General features: G+C 42.5%; 1 protein-coding gene and 1 long non-coding RNA gene across 2 annotated transcripts in view; one reads left to right on the top strand and one right to left on the bottom strand.

Moving 5' to 3' along the window:
• The first annotated feature begins 13501 nt into the window (after positions 1 to 13501).
• On the top strand, positions 13502 to 18285 carry LOC136568377 (uncharacterized). Its single transcript, XR_010785202.1, has 3 exons — positions 13502 to 13659; positions 13784 to 13828; positions 18127 to 18285. It is a non-coding gene; the product is annotated as an uncharacterized lncRNA (long non-coding RNA).
• Positions 18286 to 20644: 2359 nt separating this feature from the next.
• The window catches only part of SHISAL1 (shisa like 1), an 82737-nt gene continuing 82277 nt past the window's right edge, over positions 20645 to 21104 (bottom strand). Inside the window, exon 7 of the transcript XR_010785212.1 lies at positions 20645 to 20844. The gene's annotated coding sequence lies outside the window, so the exon portion shown is untranslated. The remainder of the gene's footprint in view (positions 20845 to 21104) is intronic.

Genomic DNA, 21104 nt, shown 5'->3' with positions numbered 1-21104 from the left:
TGTTTTTAAGATAAATATGTTAATTTTGACCTTTAACTGAACCTAATAGAGTGAGTCTCAGAATTTGGACCATTCAAGAGTACAACTGTATTTTTCTGGTAACTTTGATTTATGGGGCAATGTTAATGTTTTATAGAACTGTTCAAGGCTAGGCTGGACGGGGCTTGGAGCAACCTGGGATAGTGGAAGGGGGTTGGAAGGAGGCAACCATGGTTAAGTTTAATCACTTCATGATTGAATCCTGCTTGGGCAAAGGAGGCCAGTTCCTTATTTGTAACCATCTTCATTTTTATGTTATCCTGGGATGTGCTGTAGCTGTGCAGTCCAAGGGGTTCTGTTCCACTGCTGTCTGGTTTCCATGATTGGAAGGGATCAAAGCATTTGCTGGCCTGTGTTGCTGGAAAACCATGTGAGATAGTCACTGAGGGGAGTAATTTATTTAAATACAGAACATACAAGGGAAAACAAATTTCCAAGGTCACTTACATGTCTGCAAAAGAGAAAAATGCTCATCATCTAGTATTATGGGCCAAATTTAATTGAATAATAGAATAGGCTGAGTTGGAAGGCACCAACTCAGGATCATCAAGTTCAAGTCCTGGCCCTGCCCAGGACACCCCAACAATCCCAACCTGTGCCTGAGAGTGTTGCCCAAACACTCCTGGATCTCTGGCAGCCTTGGGGGCAGGACCATTCCTGGAGAGCCTGTTCAGTGCCCAACCATCCTCTCAGGGAAGAAAATTTCCTAAACACCAACCTAACCCTTCCCTGACAATGCTCCAGCCATTCCCTTGGGTCCTGTCCCTGGTCAGGAGGGTGAAGAGATCAATGCTTTCCCTCACAATGGTGCTGAAGAGCACAGTGAGCTCTGGCCTCATTCTTCTCTTCTCTAGCTGAATAGACCAAGTGCCCTCAGCCACTCCTCTAAAGACTGCTCTCCAGATCCTTCCCCATCCTTGTGGCCTTCTTGGGACACTCTCTAAAAGCTTAATGTGGTTTTTATGATTTTTATGTTGTGGCACCCAAAACTGCCCCCAGCCCAGAGCAGAGCGGGACAATCCCCTCCCTGACCTGGCTGGCCATGCTGGACCTGGTGCCCCAGAACAGGGCTGTCCCTCCTGGCACCAGGCCACTGCTGGCCCATGTCCAGCTGGCCACAGCCCAGAACTCCCAGATCCCTTCCGGCAGCCTCTCATTCCCAGTCTGTCCATACAGCCAGGGGTGCCCCATCCCAGGGGTAGAATCCCCTTGGAACCTCACAGAGTGGGAACTGCCTGGCCACGGGAGCTGGACGAATGCCGGCTAGTTGCTCCCGGTGTGTGGCTGGAGGAGACCACAAGATCTGCCACTCCTGGGTTCTTCTTGAAAACCCCTGGGTAGTGGTGCTGTCTGCGATGTGGGTGGCGCAGGCGAGACCGTGGCTACGAAGTCCCGAGATGAAAGAAGGAGAGAGTGGACACTCGTGTGGATGCCAAGGCACCTTATTTCCCAAGCAGGACCAGTTACAGGTGTCTGAGGAGAATGGCTTGAGGAGGCACTGATAAAGGGGATGGGCGTGACAGGAGGAGACACGAGGGAACCAATAAACGAAGCCCAGGGGAGGAGTGTGGGACACAGCTGGACCAAATATGGATTACGTAGGGGAGGGAAGAGGCTCTGGAGGCAAATCATACCTCGAGTAAGGGATGATTGACACAGAAAATTCTCAAAATAAAGGGAGGGGGTGGTTACAATGATAGACAGGGGAAGTGGGCGCCACCAGGAGGGAGGAGATAAACTTATAAGGGCATAAAAGGAAGGATCAAGGGCTCAGTCACCTTAAAGGGACAAGCCATTGGTAGGAAAACAAGGGGTAAACACCTTAGGGAGAAACCATTATGAGGGAAGTACATGGGGAGAACCGAGGACCAAACCATATTTTTAACTTATAAAAGGGATAACCAACTTTACAACTGAACTCATATAAACATTTTAAAACACACGACTCCACACCCTTCCCCATCCTTGTGGCCTCCTTTGGACACTCTCCAAAAGCTTAACGTGCTTTTTATAATTTTTATGTTGTGGCACCCAAAACTGCCTCCAGGACTGGAGGTGAGGCTGCCCCAGCCCAGAGCAGAGCAAGACAATGCCCTCCGTGGCCTGGCTGGCCATGCACCAGGACAGGGCTGTCCCTCCTGGCACCAGGCCACTGCTGGCCCATGTCCAGCTGGCCACAGCCTGGAACCCCCAGGTCCCTTCCTGCAGCTGCTCTGCAGCCTCTCATTCCCAGTCTGTCCATACAGCCAGGGGTGCCCCATCCCAGGGGCAGAATCCCCTTGGAACCTCACAGAGTGGGAACTTCCTGGCCAGCCCTGTCATTTGTCCAGGGCTCTCTGCAGGGCCTCTCTGCCCTCGAGGGAGTCAACAACTCCTCCCAGTTTGGTGTCATTGGCAAAATTACTTAATATTCATTCAAATCATTAATGAGGATGTTTAAGAGCACAGGGCTGAGGATGGAGCTCTGTGGGACCCCACCAGTGGCTGCGGCCAGCCTGGTGTCACTCCAGGCACTGTCACCCTGTGTGCCTGACCCCTGAGCCAGCTGCTCACCCATCACAGGATGTGTTTATCCAGCTGTGGGCTGGAAAGTTTGTCCAGAAGGATCCTGGGAGAGGCAGTACTGAAAGCTTTGTCGAGGTCCGAAAAAGTGACATCAATCAGCTTCCCTTGATCAACCAGGTTGTAGAAGGAAACCAGGTTTGCTGGTGTCTTTGCAGTAAGCTTTGCACAAGTTATGTGGGGAAAGGGTCTGTTCTGCAACTTCAAAATCCACCTCTCTTCCTTTGGTGGGTGTTGGAAGGATCTGGTCCGTGCTCTGAAGACTTGTCCATCAGATTCAAAAGAATTGTAGAAAAATGGTAAAATATGACTCTGAGAGTAATGTTTTTGCCTCACATTGGTCCTCTTCCTTAGGTAAATGGTGGACCCATTTGTTCTCCAGATCATAGCCAGTATCTCTTCATTGTGAAAGCTGCTATTTTCTGCCTGTGCCTGACTGAATCTTTGACAGCACCTCTGCCTGCATGGTCTTGCTCCCTGCTTCCTAATTTCAGCCCTGTGTACAAGTTAATTTCATCCAAGTGATCTTCTGTCATTTTCAGTTGACTTTATTTTCCATTCCTAAATGCCTTTGCCTCTTTAGACTGACACTAAATTTGTCAGGTAGCTTCAAATACAGCTTAAATTTGTATCTCAGTGTTAGCCATACTGCTTTGCTTCTCACACTTGTGACTGGACTACTTATAGCCAGAGACTCTGTAGGAGTGATTCATTCATCCTTTATGCACGGTCATGCTGAGTCATTTCCAAATTAATGCTAATTGCATTACATTGCTATTCCCACAACAATAATTCATTGTATGCTGCTGATGTGCTCCAGTTGGCTAAAAGATCTTATTTGAGAAGCAAAGCTCTAGGTGTTCTACCTCCTAATAGTTATGTTCTGTGTCTTCTTGGACCATATTTTGACATGTGCAGTTTTCCCAGCAACTGGAATGAACAGGAGTTTTCTTGGTTGACCTTTCTTTATTCTAAGATATTAATATTTCAGTATACTCCTATGAGGCCAGGGGCTGAGCCTTTGAGCAATGTTTCTGACCTCTGCGTCCTACAATACAGTGTTCCCCAATTTTGGTGCCTGTTTCTGGAATGTTTTAGAAGTGCACAAATAACCCTGTGACTTCCTTGGTACCCTTTCCCCTTCATCCCTTTGACTGTGGAAAAGATGCCTTTATGATTTATTCATTTTATTTATTGATCTCTTTCCCTTTCTTCTACAAAGGTTGTGCTAAAGTGTATCTTTAAAAAGAAACTAAATATATCCAACACATTCAAGTAGAAGAATACTTGCTTTCACTGGAAAAGAAATATTTCTGCAGGAAAGTTTACCTACTTGTCTAGTGACCAAAATAAGGTGCAGGAGATGTTACCATCCGGAGAGCCAAGATAGGAGAAAGGAAAGGGAATGGAATAGCTGCTCCCTACAGTAAACAGAACTTACACAAAGGCTGGGGCTGCTGAGAAGAGACAGCCCTATGAGGAAAGAAAAGCAACTGTTTATTGGGACACCTAAAGGAGGGATAAAAGGATAAATTACAAACCCACAGTGCTTGGCAAGGGTTAGGGGAGTGACAAAATAGATTAAGCTTGGCTGTGGCTCTCAGGAGAGACACTGCCATTTGATGCTTTGACGTTGAGCAACAGACTAATGCTACCTCACACAGAATTGCTGTGTAATCCTGACAGAAAAAAGTTTTCTCCAGTTTCACTAGACAAATGCTAAAAAAAAAAAATTCTGCTGCCTAGCACAGAAATGCTCTGACAGGGCCTCCCTGAGTGAAACACTTGGCCCAGGGGTGAAGTCTGAAGAGCTGTAGGATCCAAGGTGGCAAAGTGTAGTGCTGTGATAAAATCCAGATGCTACCACAAGGAATTTCTTGTGTTGAAAACAAGGCAAGTCTTTTGTTGGTGTTCACAAGGCATGATTGAACTTGAAGGCTTCAGAAGCAACGCTGAGGAAGTTAATTCTTGGACCCCATGCACCATTTAGTGTTGCCCACCAAACAATACCTGCAGGCTGTTTTCACTTTGAAGCTGTGAAGGTGCTGTCCCAGCTTCTTCCCTGTCCTGGGAAACATGTTGTCATGCTTTGCTCCCAACAGTCCATGTGCCAAGGGCTCTGCAGGGACACTTTTAATGCTGTTTGGATACTCAGACTCAGCCTCCAGTCCTGGTGCTGGTACTGATGAGTGGGGTTATGGGGAGCAGAATAGCTTATGAAGTGGTGCTTAGCTGTGCAATAACTTCCTGAGAGTCAGTGCTCAGATCTCCAGTGGATTAATTTTTGTACCCACCAATGTCATATTTGTTTGAGAATAAAGTTCCCAATCTAATTGCTGTCACTGGAGCTGCATTTAACTTGCACATTGGTGACCTTTTTTTGTCACCAGACAGATGGGGAAGAATAGGACAAAATATGTCTGATAAATATTTTACATGACAAAACTGATCTGAGAAAGCTATGGTTGAACATGGTTGTCACTGACTCAGACATCCTGGAGGTTATTTTCGTTACAAGAAAATAACAAACAGAGAGAAACTAATGAAGTAATTTTGCCCCTTCCCTGGGAACACAATGCTCCTATATCACTCTTTCCTGGTTCTCTGCACGTCCACAAGCACTTAGCCATGGGATATTAGCACTTAGCTAAACTTAATTCTCAGCTTTATCCAAACCTTCCGAATGAGGATAAACAACATTTACCTTTCTAATAGTTTTGGAAATAGATAGAGTCTGATATTACAGAGGGTGGAGGTAATCTGGTATCAAAAAGGAGGGAGTTCTGCCATCACAAATGATGGAGAGAATGTGGCACCATAGCAGAAGAAAGGAGTCTGGAATCACAGAGCTTGGAGGCAATCTCATATCACAGAGGAAAGATGGAATCTGGCTTCATAGAGGATGGAGGTAATCAAAGAGGATGGAGGCAGTCTTGCATTGTTGGGGAAGGGAGAAAGGATTCTGTCCCCACAGAGGTAAGAGGGTTTCTGCCATCCTGGATGTTCAAGAGAGTGTGGCACCATAGAGGAGGAAAAGAGTCTGGCATCATAGAAGTAGTAGCAATTCTGGAATCACCAAGGAAGGAAGGAGTCTCATCACAGAAGTAAGAGGGAAGCTGGCATCATAAATGAGATGGAAATTGTAGAGTGAAATTGGGGTGCTTTTTTTTTGTGCACACATTCCCTGGAGACAGAAGAATAATACCACTCAGTGGGAAACTGAGCCATTATTTTGTTAAAAAAAAAAACAACACCAAAAAAACCGCCTGCAATCCTCTAATCCTCTCCTGCAGGTGGTGGTGATCAATGGATTTTAAATGGTTTTTCTTTTCCTGAAAGGAATTGAGTGGCTATCCAGGAGGCTCTGCAGTAAGTTCCTGCCTAAATTTAGGGGAGAGAACAGGTGGAGAAGAGGGTTTCCAGAAAGGCTAGAGCTGTGCTCCAGGGGCCTCGGAGGCAGCCCTGCAGCCTGGGAAGTGGAGTGGGCATGGAGGCTGTTTGAGTCCATGAAGACACAAAGAAGTCACTCACTTTGTGTTCATGCCCCATCTTTGCACGGCTGATGTCCTGTGGGACCCAGGGGTCTCTCTGCAGTGTTTTTGGATAGACAGAATGGGCTGTTCATAGGCATTGAAAAGCAGGGAGCCAGGGGAAATTTTTGTTCTCTCTCTGCCCTGCCTTCTCCTTCTCTGTGCCTCCTATTTCTCCTGTTGATTCTTTGTCTTTCCTGCTCCTAACACAGTGAAACAAAACTGGTTTTCCTTTTGTTTCTGGTGATTTTATCTCTGTTCTTCTCATGAATTAGCACAATGCTGCAAAATCTGGACTGCAAATCAAGCAGAGATTGGGCTTTGTAGAAGGGAAATTAGATTAATTTTGCTTTAAAAAAGTGATAACCCTGACCTAAAAAAAAAAAGAGCTTAGATAAAATTCTCTGAGACTAATGCTTTTAGTAGACAGTAATTTCAAATTTCAAGAGTGCTCTTCATCCCAAGTATGGGCTAAAGTACAGATGAAAGACTTTTATAAATATATTTGAAATCATACATTCAGTTCCTAATTTTTAACTGGTGCTCACACAAAACTTGGTCAACTACTTTAGCATTAGATTTTCCAATCACTTTTTAAGTAAAACCTTTATCATGGACTATTATTTAGCACAAACTGGCTTTACAGAACATCAGTTTAATTCTTCCACATTTGCTTTCAGTAGACAAACATAGATGACATGTGACACAGTAATTTTTAGTAATACAGTTAAATAAACAGATTTCTCATTTGTAGTTTATCCTGCATATCCAGGTTGCCATGAGGAAAAGAAAAAAAGCTTGAATAGAGAGAAAGCCTATTCAAGGAGAAGATCTGCCAGGCTTCAGGTAGGCTTGACTGAAGAATGGTACCCATGTAGGCAACCAAAAATCGAGCCCAGCTTCATGCTGGAATGCAAGTCTCCCAAGCTTGCATGGAGATGTCATCTCTGAGCTGTCAGTGCTTCAGTGGCAGGCTTGCCTGGCTGCCAAGATCTGTGCTTTGCAGTCCCTCAGGACTCTTTTGATGGAGGGGAGATGAAGAGAATAATTTTGGGAGAAGTGAGCTCTGCTGAGGCGATGGTGACAACTCAGAGGTGCTGTGTTTCCCCCACCACTCACCTTGGCAGCAGCTGATGGCTAATTAGCAACTCCTCTTGGTGCTTGTCTGCCAGCTCTTGTGCCTTTCCTACTCACCCTCACAGTTTCCTTTTAATATATGCCATTATTCCCATTTCACATGCATACCCTCTTCCTAAAATGAGTTAGGAGCTTGTCTCCCCTTGCCAAGCTTCTATACCATGGGAGGAGCAGTGCACAACCAGCTGTGTGTCCCTGCCTTTGCAGGCCTTCCTCTGGGCAAAGTCACAGCCCCAAACAAAGGTTTGCTTCCTAAGCCAGCCATAAGAGGATGTTTGGAATTTACTGAACCTCTCTGATACCTACACAGCACAACAGGGGACAGTTTCTTGCTTGCTTTATAAATAGATTCATTTAAAAAGATTATAGGATGCTGCATCTGAGTGTATTGGTTCACCAGAGGTTGATGTAGTTGATTCTACTGAAAAAGATCCAGGGAACAGAAAAATGTTGGCATTTCCCTTTAGGAATGTGCTGGTTTTTTTTCTGGAATAGAGTTAATATTATTCATAGTAGCTAGTATGGGGCTTTATTTTAGATTTCTGCTGGAAACTGTGTTGACAACACAGAGATATTTCAGTTTCTGGGGTTATTATAGGAATTTCAAATTTCACCTTTTTTTTTAACATTTACAGCTGACTTTTAAGGCTTTTGGCTCCTTAGTACGCTATTGGTTAAATTTCTGCTATTTGCAGTAGTCAGTCAATGCGTCATACACAGTTTTATGGCTGTGCTTGGCTCTTATGGTACTTGTACCACTTTGTTTTGATCCCCATGACCAAGTGGTTTTGATGTGTTTTAGTTTAGGGAGCGGCTGTACTTGGGATTCTGCTGCTTGTTCCAGTTTTCTTTACTGGCAGAGGTGAAAGAGGCTGGCCACCACCCATTTGGAATTTTAAGATTACTACAGGCTGCTGAATTTAAAAAGCAACAATTGAAGGGGGACTACTGGCACAGAACGAACTGCTTCTATTCATACACCACCAATTTGCAGGGTAGAAGTTTCCAGCCATCTCAAAGATGAAGTTCAACGGAGCTGGGGGACACAGCACACAGCCCTACAAATTGCTGAGGAAAAGGACTTGAAATCTATGATAGAACTTCATAAAATTATAGAAGGGATTTTATAACACAACAGAATAATCCATGTAAATAGAAAATAGAACTTGTGGCTCATGCATTCAGTATCATGTATTACCCATGTATCATGGGTAAGTATTTTTGAGGGGCTGCAGAAGCAGACTGGTTTGCTGTTTGCATCATATTGATATTGTACTAATCCGTGCCTTAGGCTCCAGCTGGTTGCTTGCTGAAACTAAAAAGGAATTAATTTTTCTTTGGGATATAACTTAACCCAGGAGATAGTGGTGCTTGTGTGTCCTACTCACACTGACTCAGAGTGAAAGACATCACTTCATTTGGAGACCAAAACCAGTTTCCTCAGGTGAGACTGGCAAAAATTACACAAATTCCCTTCTGGCTTTCTGTACTAAAATGGAGTGTGGCTAGTCTAGGTTGTTCTGTGCATTAAATCAAACATGTTCCTACTATTATAGACAATCAGGACCCTGGCAATGTTCTTGAGATCCCCTAATCTCCTTCTCTTCTTGAGATCCCCTAATTCCCCCTTCTGCTTATAGATTGGTTTAACCTTCCACCAAAGCTGGCTGTTGGCTGCCAGGCACTGGGGGTGCTGTTGTGGTGTGGTGGGTTAGCCCTGGCTGCATTCCAGCATCCACCAAAGCCCCTCTCTCATTGCCCTCCACAGCTGGGCAGGGGAAAGGAAATACAACCAAGGGCTCATGAGTTAAGGACTGGAGAGAGATCTCTCATCAAATACTGTCATAGGCAAAACAGGCTTGAAGTAGAGATGTTAATTGAATTTATTACACTGACACAATCAGAGCAGAATAATGAGAAGTAAAATAAAACCTTAGAAACCCCTTCTCCCCACCCCTCTCTCCTTCTCAGCTCTACCTCCTACCCCAGTGGTACCAGGAGACAAGGAATGGGATCTGGAATACTCAACATTACAGATCTAGACCTACACTGAGGATTTTTGCAAGGAACAAAAAGGTGACTGTGAAAGTCCAGATTCTCTCTGCTCTCAAAACATGATGATCTTTTTTTTATAATCATTCAATTGTATGATTTTCAAACACAGAAATTTTCTGAAAAGCTTTGAGGCAGACACAGATGCAGAGCAAGGGTCTGACAAAGGAAAAATATGCTAATGCATAAGGTTTGTCAGCTGTTGCTGATATGCAAAACAGAAGTAATTAACTCTCCATGAATAGTTACATTTGAGGAGTTAAGAAGTGACTCTGTTCCACAGCCAGCTTAGCAAAATAAATGCATCCTGTGGACTTTGTCATGAATTTGGAAATTTTATTTGAATTTGGAAAGCTGATCCCATAGTTCTAGTCAAGCTGTGCAAATACTCTGAGCACATTTAATATATGTAAATTAAATTAATGGTAAATCACCGTGTCTCCGTGGTAGTGAATAATACAGAAAAAGCAACTGGGACACACAGCAAAAGGAAGTGATTCAGCTGTCAGACTTATGCATGAATATTTCTCCAAACTCTTTGATTGGAGAGATTACAAAAGTACAGTTTTACTTTAAAGAGCAAATATTTAATAAATTTTAAAATGGTGACATTTTTGTGTCTCTGCTTAATCCTGTACTGCTCCAGATTTAGATTTAATGTTAAAACTTGATAATCTAATTTTCTAAAATTAGCCTGCCAGGATATGCCTTACATTTTGCAATTTTATGAATACTTCTTTAGACATTCCAGGCCATAAAAATCAGCCCCCAAACTCACACTGTAAGCAAATATTGTTCCTTCATTGGGCAAATGAATTACTAGTTGAGGTCGGACTATTTTGGTGCAGGAAGTTCCAAAGAGTTTTGTTTTGCAACAGGATTATAATCTTGTATTATAATCTTATATCTCCAAAGTCTTAGAGCGGCAGGCAGATATAAAACTGAGGAATTGTAAATGCATAATGCTGTCAAATCCCAGATTAAGGGGAAGTGTGGCTTTTCAGAAGGATAAGTGTCTCGGGTCCCTCAGTTTGTTGCACAGGTCAAATTTGTTGCTGGGTGGGAGCTGCAGCTCTGCTCAGATTGCTGTCAGCAATAGAAAGTGGCTCAGTTTTTTGTTTTTGGTTTCTGTCAAGCTTTATTTTCTTTTCTGTTTTTTTCTTAAAATCAGTGGCTCCAACGTTGACACTCATGGACTTTTAATAGGAGCACGTAAAGAGACAAGACCATGAATAAAAATAATTCTCTTTTGCTTCTTCTTAGAGAAAGCACATTAAACTTGTGTTGAATGAAACAAAGAAAGTTGTGTCTAGGATAATTTTTTAAAATAATGTCTCTTATCAATATTTTACATGAGTTGGGAGGGAATTATTGAAGCGTGCAAATGTTGTTCTAACAGAAGGGCCTCAATAATCAAGCACTGAGGGACTTCTTTCTCTAGATACCTATTTTTGGTGGTATTCTCTGTTTTAAAGAAAAACTGATTGACAACAAAAAACCTAGATAAGAACAAAAACCTTTTCAATAAATCAGGATGTTTAGTTTAAAAACGTTCATTAGTAGAAAGACATGCTGTGAAGTACAAACATTTTTTGTTAAAGGAAAAATGAGTGTCTTGTATTTCAGCACACAGAAAGGGGAAAAATGGGGGGTCTATTTTTTCTTTATTCCATCTCCCACCTTCTGCCTCCATATTGTCCTTTCTCCAGCATAAACCCTGTCCCATCTCACAATGTCTTCTCTCTGCTTGAGCTTGAACAGTATTTTCTCTTCAATCCTTTCAAATATGAAATGATTTTTTAAAATATTATCTTACAGCAGTAACTGTAGTCTGCCATAGGAAACAAACCCCACACCTGAGCAGAACCATCAGCCTGGGTACCAGGAGTCATTTGTTGCTGCCAATTATTTATCAGGTACAATAATGTAATAATCAGGACCAATGTACATAAAGGAAGCACTTATGAAAACATATCCAGTCCAAATTTATGCTGCAATGATTGATGTGACAATAATTAGCAAGGGGCTTTTATGGAGGTGGGAGTTCCCCTGAAGTCAAGTACAACCTCAAAAACTAGCAGATGCCTCAGAGTGGTTTATTTAAATCGGTAAGAGATAATATATGAGGGAAGAAGAGCTAAAATGAAGTGTTTGATCTGGTAGCACAGATTGTCAGAGGGGCTGTTTTCTCTCTGGAGGTGCAGCATCAAGAAGTTCAGAAGTTTCTGTGGTGATGCCTTGGCCATTGTCAGCAGGAACAGAGGAACTAATTCCAATGGTTCTGCTACATTTCCCTTTAATGTGCTTCCTAACATTCACCCTCTGTTCAGGAACAATCACACCAAAAACTCTTGGCATGCAACCATCAAATTACATGGAAATTTTTGTTCCACAAGGACATTCTGTGTATTTCAAAGCTGACTCTGAAAATCAAAATGGAATCTAAAGTCTTCCACCTTTTCTCTTGGATTTTGAAAGTTTTCTGCACATTGGGTTGTTGGTACAACAAAAGTATGAGCCCAGGTCTTGCAAAGATTGGTCCTTCTCATGGGAACACAAAGGCTTTGAATGCTCAACTTTGCAGAGTGCCCATCAGTCATTGCTGATATCAGGCTGATGCACTTCTCTGTGCAAAATCTCCCTGCTCAGGTGTGCTGGGAGGCCATCCATTTCAGCAGGAAATGCTGTAACATTCTTCTGACTCCGCACAAGGCATCTGCATGCACTGAGGAAGGTGGTGCTGGCACTGCTTCTGTCAACCCCTCCTGAAGTGGGGAGATGGGCCTGGACCCATTTTTGGCGTGGGGTAGAGGGAGAGGGGGAAAATCAGCATGTGTCACAGAAACTCTGCTGCTTCCTGGTCTTTGGTATGGGAGTCTCCAAAGTGTTGTGTGGCCTTAATAAATAAGATGGTAGGTAAATGGTGTTTGAGACTTTCAAAGTTGAAGTGAAAAATTCTAGGTATTCCTTTTGATTTGCCTTTGTCTGAATAGTAAAATACTATTTTTTTTTTCAAGCAGTGAAAAGATTTCCTTTTCCCTGGGGCACAAATGTCCATTTCTAAGTGGAGGTGCTGCAGGACCTGTGGAGGAATCTCTTTTTCTCACCTGAGCATAAGCAGCAGACCTGGAGGCAGCTTTCTCAATGCAGACCTGATCATGTGTCAGAGGGTGAGAGGCTTGAAGCCCTTTACCTTTCTCAGGCTTTGAGGTGAGTTTGTATAGGTGGAAAACCATTTCTTTCCATGTGCTTACACCACCTCCTCATCAAACCCCCTCTGAGCCTCTTGCTCCAGCTGAATTCAAGGGACCAGGAAGCCCCATGGGGTGGGTTCTGCCTTCCCTGGGAGATGGTGGTGGGACACATGTATCTCACAAATCCACTCTGTGACTGTGGAGGTGAAATATGTGGGGCATGCAGTGCTGATCTGTCTGCTAAGGACTCTTTACTTTGAGCTGGTAATGGTCAGGAGACCTTGTTTTGACACTGACCTTGTTTAGGTGGAATGGAAAGTGCTCTGGGGTTTGATTATTTATTTTGTGGATTATAGATAACATGAATGGGAAAGCAGTGAGGTCCCAGGAAAACCCTCTTTCATGATGAATAATGCAAAATAGACAAAATTTGAGGTGCTCTGTTACTTTTTTTTTTCCTTTCAGCTACCTAAGTATATCTGCACTTGAAAGGATTGTGTGATATGAAGGCAAACAATGAATTCTTCCTTTCAGAAATGGGGGGAGATACTTCTTTATTTATATAATTGGGGCCAGATTCATTCCTTTGATCATGAATTGCAGCTTGTCTGTTACCAGCATTATTTCATACTTCATCTTTTCTCATGTAGTTTCTTTTCCTTTTGATCTCACTCTGTTACTTCTGCCAGTTGCGCTATGTGAGAAGAATAAGCAAACATAAGACCTGATTTTGCACCGGAAGAACACATCCCTCTAGCTGGTAAATTGCTCTTGTTGGATGCCTTGCAATTTTGACCAGGAAGCAAAAGCTTAGTGGCTGTCCTGGACAGTAAAATGAAGAGTTTGTCTGGCATCCATCTTGCACCATCTGCAGAGCATGACCCTTGCACTTGGCTCCTTGTCGTGTAGTGCAAACCAGGCACAAAACCCTGCAGTTTCCAAGCTTTCAGGAGCAAATCCCACGGAAGACTGGCAAACTCAGTGGCCTTTTTTTTTTTCCATCAGGATCTCTGGAAGGTTGGAGGCTGCAGTGTAGATTTTCTTTTAACTTAGAGGTTAGGGCAAAAAGATTAAATATACTCTTTGTGAAACCCCAGGGGCCAAGAAGCTACAGAGACTTTTCTTCCTCCAGGCTGCTGTGGCAGGTAAACCAAAATACACTGATGTTCCATTGTTTTCCTATTTTTTACATCTGTGGCTGTCTGCATTGCTGATTCAGATCCCATCTTTTAGCTGTAAAAAGCTCCTTTTTAATTTTTTCCAATATAGATGAATTCCAGGACACAGAGATACAAAGCCTTCCCAGCTGTATATGTAAGTATACTGAACACATTGATTTTTAGAATTTTAAACCTCTTTTTTGCCTTCCCCTTTCTTTTAACCTCAAAACCACTGAAAATCCTGTCTGGAGAGGAGTTCTTTCCTTCCTACCAATTGTATTTTACCTCTGTTCGTGACATCAGTAATTTCATTCTAAAAAAGAGCCTTTGTTTTGGTCAGCTCATTGAAATGCAGCAGTTACTCTGTGTCTGCTGTGAACTTCTGTCCCCTGTCTGTGTCCCTTTGCTTCTACAGCTGTGTGATGCCCCAAGGCTGCTGGTAATCCTGTGTGACAATATTTTGTAACAGAACACTGGGAAAACACTGACCGTCATTGCAGCTGCAGGTGACACCAAGGAGGCACCAGACTGTGACCAAAGTGGTCCAAGGGCCCTTGAGGGAAGCCTTCAAGAAATTTTCTCACTGGCATTTGGCCCTTTTTTGTCTTCAAACTTCAGGTTAGGCTTAGCTTCCAAGCAACTTATTCCCAGCTTCATAGTTTTGCACCTTTGAGAAAAATTCTGTATAGCTTGCCCATTCTCGTATATGTTTCCGCTTCATGGCTGTCTCTTCTCTCTGTGATAGTGACTTTCAAGAGGCATCTCCCCTCCGTAATGAGAATTGATGGACAGCACCAGGCCTGGGCAGCACAGTGGGGATATGAGGAGTGGAGAGCTGTTGGGAATAGTAGAGCAGGTTGGCAGAGACAGCATCAGCCACCTGCAAACACAAATGGGTTTTCTGAAAATAGCAGGGCATTTGAATTGAGGCTCCTCTTTAATGTGAATTTATACTTTAGACAAAACCAGTATGGGATGACATTTCCCAACCATTCCATTGATTATTTGGCTTGGCACAGATATTGTTTGGTGTCTGCTGGGGGAAATTTCCATCCCCTATGCTGAACATTTCCCTCCTCTTTGGTGAATGGCTGATAAACATGGATGGGTGGGTGGATTCTCTGCACCTGGGCAGAGGGATTAAGTGATGTGGAAAGATGGGATGTGGCAGGATTTCACTTCTTGAAAAGCGAGTCCTGGGTGGTGGCCGCTCAGTGATGCTTAGAAGCTGTTTAGTGAGACTACATAAAGAGCCAGTGTTAGATATGTAATATCTAATATATGTAGACTACTGTTCTCTTTTTTTCTGTATAAGCCTTGTGAACATCCTGAGTGAAAACACAACCAGTTCCTTGATGGTGAGGTGTCAGGCAGTGGGATTTTATCATCCCCAGCTGGCAGGGGATCAGCTGAGTGATGTTGTATAAAAAAAGGAGTAAGTTAGCCTCCCAGGTACAGAGCTGGACAGTGGAAAATTATGTTCTGAAGAATCTCACAGGCTCTAAAGAACATCCCTGGGCAGTGTGTGCTGGACTGGGGGAGCACAGGAGTAGCTGCCCTTGGGAGATAGAGGCTTCTCCCTGGCTGGGGTTTGGTCTGTATGGGTCAGGCCAGTCTATTGGGCTGGCCTGGTCCAGTTGTGTGCCCTGGGTGTAGATGAGGTGACCCACCAAGATTCCTGCCATCACTGTGGCTCTGGAACTGCCTGCATTTACACTTCAACTTGTCTGCTGCATGGGAAGTATTTCAGTCCAAGGCATTGGCTTTATCTGTTCTGATTTTCTTTCTGTACACTGGTGGAAAACTGTTTGTAAGAAGGGCTTTTTTTTGTTTGTTTACTTTTTTGTTCTTGTATTTATTTCCCTTTGGAAGTGAAATGCTATTTAAAGGTGATGTGCTGCTTTCCACAAGTACTATACTTGCATTAAATTTTGGAAAGTACAGGCAGAAGTGTGTTTGACTTTTAGCTGGATTTAATAAATTCCTTCATAGCCCTCATGAAGTTATGCTATTTCAGCAAGTCCTGTGCTGACAACTCACTAATGCTCCAGGTAATCTGGGTATGCATAGTGGATGGACAGAGGGACTGAGCAGAGGGTTTTGTCTGTGGCCCTTTGGGTACACAAGCTTGTCGGGCTCTGTGTTACAGTGGAAGCAGAAGAAAGCAAACAGACCACAATGGGGACAAGAAATTCTCCTTTAATGCTGGTAGAGGAAAAACCCATTCTTTTTTGGGAAATGTTTTAGAAGCTGCAGCTGATCTGTATTTTACTGTTATCATGAGGCAACAGTAATTGATATATCTTTAGCCTGCTGCCTCGCTTTTCTTTATATATGTAATTTAATCTTTAAGGAGCTTTAAGTATTGATGCAGTTACAGAGTTGAGAAAAGAAGGCAATAAAAGGAAGAAGAAAAAGACTAAGTGAAAATAAACCAAAGTAAGTGAAAAATGCAGTGGGTAGCAAATAGAGATTAACATTTCCTAATACTGTCAGCAATCTGGTATGAAAAGATGAAGAAGCTAAGAAGGTGGCCATGATAATGAGTCTGCCTCAAATGGAAATCCTGGAGCCATGGGAAGCATGCTGGACAGCAGCAGACTGCAAGGCACCTCTGCATCTTTCCCAGGTTTTGGGAATCCCATTGTTTGGGGGTGCTGCTTCCCACCCAAGTGATTCCAGTGTACTTCCATGCCACCAGTAACCCCTTAGTGGATAGACATGATGGAACCATACCCTGTCAGCTCTGAAGACGTGGACAGTCTCAACCCCTTGCTTCCTTGCCCGCATCTCATTTCATGATTTGTTGTTTTAACTGGGCAAGTGAGCCACAGAAGGCTCTGTATGTTGCTGGGAAAAAAGCCTGATAAAATGAGACAGATGCTGTCAAAAATAATAAAGCAGGAAGTCTGTTCAATAGAATTTCCCTTGAAGAAAAGGCGAGTATCTCATGCAGCATATATTGAATTTTCTGTGGTTTATTGTGTTTATTTTGACCTGTGAAGCTGCTGGAGCCTCATCTGGGTGTGCGTGTTGCCATGAGGTCACATGTGCACCCAACACTGAAAAACAGCAGAAGCTGAATTTTTGAAGCAGTACATCAACATCTGCACTCTGGCTTTTCAGAGGAGCCAGTTATTGAGTTTTCCATGCAAAGAAAAACAGTTGAGGAGTATTTGTTTGAACTCAAAGGACCCCAACTATTTTTTTTACATGCATGTGTTTTAGGAGAACAAGTCTAGTTCTTGCAGTCTGCTTCTTTGCAGAAAACCTGCCAAGACAAAATTGCTAGAAGATGTTGTGAGGAGTAGGCCAGTTGCAGGGGAGGGTGCTGCAGTGGAAATCCCACAGCTTCAGAGTAGGCTCAGATTTCTGGAAGTAAGAAAAGATGAACCATCAGCCTGGAATCCTTCCTGAGGATAAATTTCACAGCGCTTCAGAGGGTGCAGAAGAGCCTTGACAGATTTGGGAGCAGTGTCTTGAGGGAGTCTAGAAGATCATGAATACCCATTTTTTTAGTGGTCTTCTGATACTTGGCCAGACTTTGGCATTACTGAGAGGACATTCAGTGATTTAATCCATATGAAACCCTCAGGTTTTTGGATACACATCAGATGTGTCTGATTCGTTTCTGAATTGCTGCACTCTCAAGCAAAAGCAACAGCAACTATTAAAAGCAGCAAAGGGGGAAGTAGAAGTGGTATTGTAGCAGTGATCCAGGAATAGCACCAATATCTGAGCCTCTTTTCAACCTGGGTGTCTGTGAGAAAGGGCTTTTTTATGTTTGCTTTTTGGTTCTTGTATTTACTTCCCTTTAGAAGTGAAATGCTATTTAGAGGTGACTTGCTGCTTTCCACGTGCACTGTACCTTCATTGAAATTCAAACAATAACATGTCATTACTAGTTTTAACTATATTGTCATGTTATTTTGTTATTTTTTCCAAGACATTTACATTTTAAAGTCCTTTACTCTATTGTTGGTTTGTTTTTTGTTTTTTTTAATTGGATTTTTTGGTATAGTCTAAACCACATCTGTTATCACTTAGCCCTGGTACCTTTACCAGGCCATTTGGAGGTGCTTGGATATTGCAGTGCCCTGGCACATTTGGGAATGTCTCCCCACCATTTTTCAATTGTTCCTTAGGGCTGGTTGGTTTGGATTTGGCAAGGCTTGTGCTTTCACAGGAAAACACCACCAGGCCCCCCAAAAAGAGATTCATATTTTAGGGTTCCTCTTATAACTGTTTTTACACAGTAGGGGAATATTTCCACAGCTTCTATGAAGTTTGAATTTCCTGTTCCTTGTCAGCCTTTTACACGTCTTTAGAACTGACCATCCTGAAGAATTTTCCTTGTAAGTTGATGTCGAAAAAAAAAAATCAATCTTTATTTAGAAAAAACACTAGTAAAAGTTTTGTGTGTGATAACATTTAAGACTGATCTTTTTACAGCCCCACAAAGGAAGGTGGTGGAAAGCACTCATTCATCCTGGTTCTTGCACTAGCTGCTGACATGAGGAACACTCAGCCTGAAAACTAGAGCTTCTTCAGCTCCAATTAAACTTCCCTTTTGCTGTAACAGATGCACATTTTCTGTGGATCACCAAAGACAAGGAGGTGAGTAGTATCTAAAGTTATATATCCTCTTTCAGTGCTGATCAGAGAAGAGCTTGGTTTAATCTGAAAAATAGCTGAGATCTGGGGAGAGCTCCTGCTCCTCACACCAAGTTCAGTATTTGCAGAGACTGACTGTGTGCAAGAATCTATTTTATTTCCATTTTAAGCTCTAGAGGAAAATTTAATGTGCTGCATACAGCCTGAAAGATTCGAGGCTTTTTTAAAAAAATCCATTTTGGAATGTGTCTTTCTGAAACATTTGTGATAGAACAAGGCTCAGTTTCATTTTCATGAGATTTTTTTACTTCCAATTTTGGTAGAATTGGAGCAGTATTTTTCTCTGAAAAAACTCAGTTAAAAAGTTTCATTCCCTTTTGTCCCTATGGGCTTGACCTTATCCCTACTACTCAGGCTGGCCAGCATTTCTGCACAGTCTTCATTTAACCTCTCACCACATCACAGACTTTCTCCACTATTCTGTGGTGCTCTTCTGGAAAGTTAACCTTGCCTCTGGTTGTTTTTTTTCCAAAGAGGTGGAAACGAGTCCTTCATAATCTCAGAAAGAAAAACATCCCAGGGCCTCTTGCTGGTGGTTAATTAAACATGGAGCAACAATAAAGGTGCTTTAAAAAGCACAGTATTATTTTGTTGTTGTTGTTGTTGTTGTTGTTGTTGTTGTTGTTTGGTTTGGTTTGGTTTTTTGGGGTTTTTTTGTTTGTTTTTTGCTTTGTTTTTTTAAGGAAGGGTAATAGTCACAGTGTCAGCTGTGAAATGACAAAATGACGGCAACTTAGCCCTGAATAAAATTCCATATGATGACTAAGTAAATGGAAGGCTACAAGTAAAAAATAGTAAGCCAAATACACACAGGCTGTATTTGACAGTGAATCAAGGAATCCATCAGGACTTGAAAGATACCTTAAAAATTGGCATGTTGAGGTCAGATCAAGGTATGCTCATTGGTGCAGTCTTGGTCAGCTGTTTCTATCTGCTCTGGTTACAGATGTTCATGCTGAACTTCTCAGCTTTGAAAGGTGCAGTTCCATGATGTTTTATTTTTTGTTCTGTGGTGTTTTGGTGAAGAAATTCTTTAGCAAAACTGGCTACTAAGGGGCTCATAATCTATCAAAGATTCCCAAAACACCCCCAGACCGATTCCTGAGGCCTTGCAGCAGGAGACTGCACACGATGTAAAGTGATGCAACAGATCCAGAGTCTTGCAAGACAGTGTCAAACCTGACTCCCCAGGGGAGGTATCTGGGTGTTCCCACCTGGCCCAAATGTATATTAATCCATGAACTCTATGTTTTTTTGGGGGACCCACACCACTAAGAAGCCAAGATGGAGAGGATCAATGGGATGCTGTTGGGATCCACAGAGTGGTGATATTTTCTGCTTAATCTCTGTCACTATCTCTCTCTCCCCCTACTCTTTTATATTTCTCTCTCTCAGGCTTACTGTTAAATAAAATCCATACTATTGACTTTGGAATATAGTCTTATTTGCACTAATTCAGGCAGAGGCATCTCTAAAAATTTTAATAACTGGATCTTAACAGCTACATGAGGGCAAACAGTTGCCTAATTAACATCCTATGCAGGAGAACAGGAATTGGCTGGGGCAACATGGAGTGATTGAGCACATTGCAGTGAAGGTTGTGTTCTCCTGCAGAAGGTTTTAAGGGATTTGCTGGTATGAGTTAAAACCATTGCAGCATTGGTAGCCCGAGTTTTCCCACTGGCAATATCTCCACATGTACCATGCAGGCAACCAGCAATTTTATGCTCCCAGCTCTTAAACCTTTTAATCTCCTTGTCTTCTGAGCAATGCTATAAATTAGCAGAGTACTTTTTTTCACCCCATCTCAATTTTTTTTTTCCTTTAGAAAACAAATTCAATTGGCTTTATTCTTCCAGAGTGAAGGGCAATGTTGTGGGAATTGTGTTTGAATTGGAATGTTCCTTTTTTTGCTAATATGTTATTGCCAATATTTGTTTGTTTGTTTGCTGTGTGTTAATTTTTGGATAAAACAGAAAAATCCAGAGACAGCTGGATATACATTAATCTTAGCTAAAAGCTTTTCAGCAGATTAACCCTGGAGGGCAAAAAGGATGTGAACACAGCTGAAATAAATAATTGTTTTCTATTTCAAAGAATAAAGCTCTTTATTTTGGGGATTCACACTGAGAATAACAAAATTATCTCCTCCTGCTTTTTTTCAGACTTGCCTTTATAAGTGTCATGAGAGTAACTTACTCTATACCTCTATTTCTGTCAAATTGATGAAATATATTGCCCAAATCCCTCCTGTCCCTCTCCTGGACTACCATTGGTAGCTCTGATTTCTTAGGGATTTTACCTGTTTATGGCAAATGCGCTGGGAATTCATTAGACCTAAGACAATCAAGGAGTGTGGGACGTTTGTATAGTTTGGTGTTTGTGCCACACAATGTTCTTGCTGTGTCCTGTAGATTCCATCTATTACTGTTTGATCCTGGTGCGCAGCCAAAGCCCTCAGAGAGGTATGAGGGGTAACTACTGAAAATCCAGCACCTAAAGAATGAGAAATAAAGAGTCAGAGTTTCATTTTTGAGGCAGAAACTGAAAACTTGAAGAGTAAAATGTGTAAAAAAACCTTTTCATTTTGGACTCAAAACGGTCTTTTGCTCTCATGGTGTTGTGCCTGTGTGCCAGTAGTTCCTCTGCCACAGAGGAGCTACTTTGGGCACAAATCCTTTGAGCATTTCACACTGCTGACTCTGGCACAGAAACTTGCAGCATGGCCAGGGCTAATAATAAGCAGAGCCCTGTGT

Source organism: Molothrus aeneus, chromosome 32 (assembly GCF_037042795.1).
Source record: "Molothrus aeneus isolate 106 chromosome 32, BPBGC_Maene_1.0, whole genome shotgun sequence".
Taxonomy (NCBI): domain Eukaryota; kingdom Metazoa; phylum Chordata; class Aves; order Passeriformes; family Icteridae; genus Molothrus; species Molothrus aeneus.
Note: the sequence above shows the minus strand (reverse complement) of the source record. Positions and strands in the feature narration are given on the sequence as shown.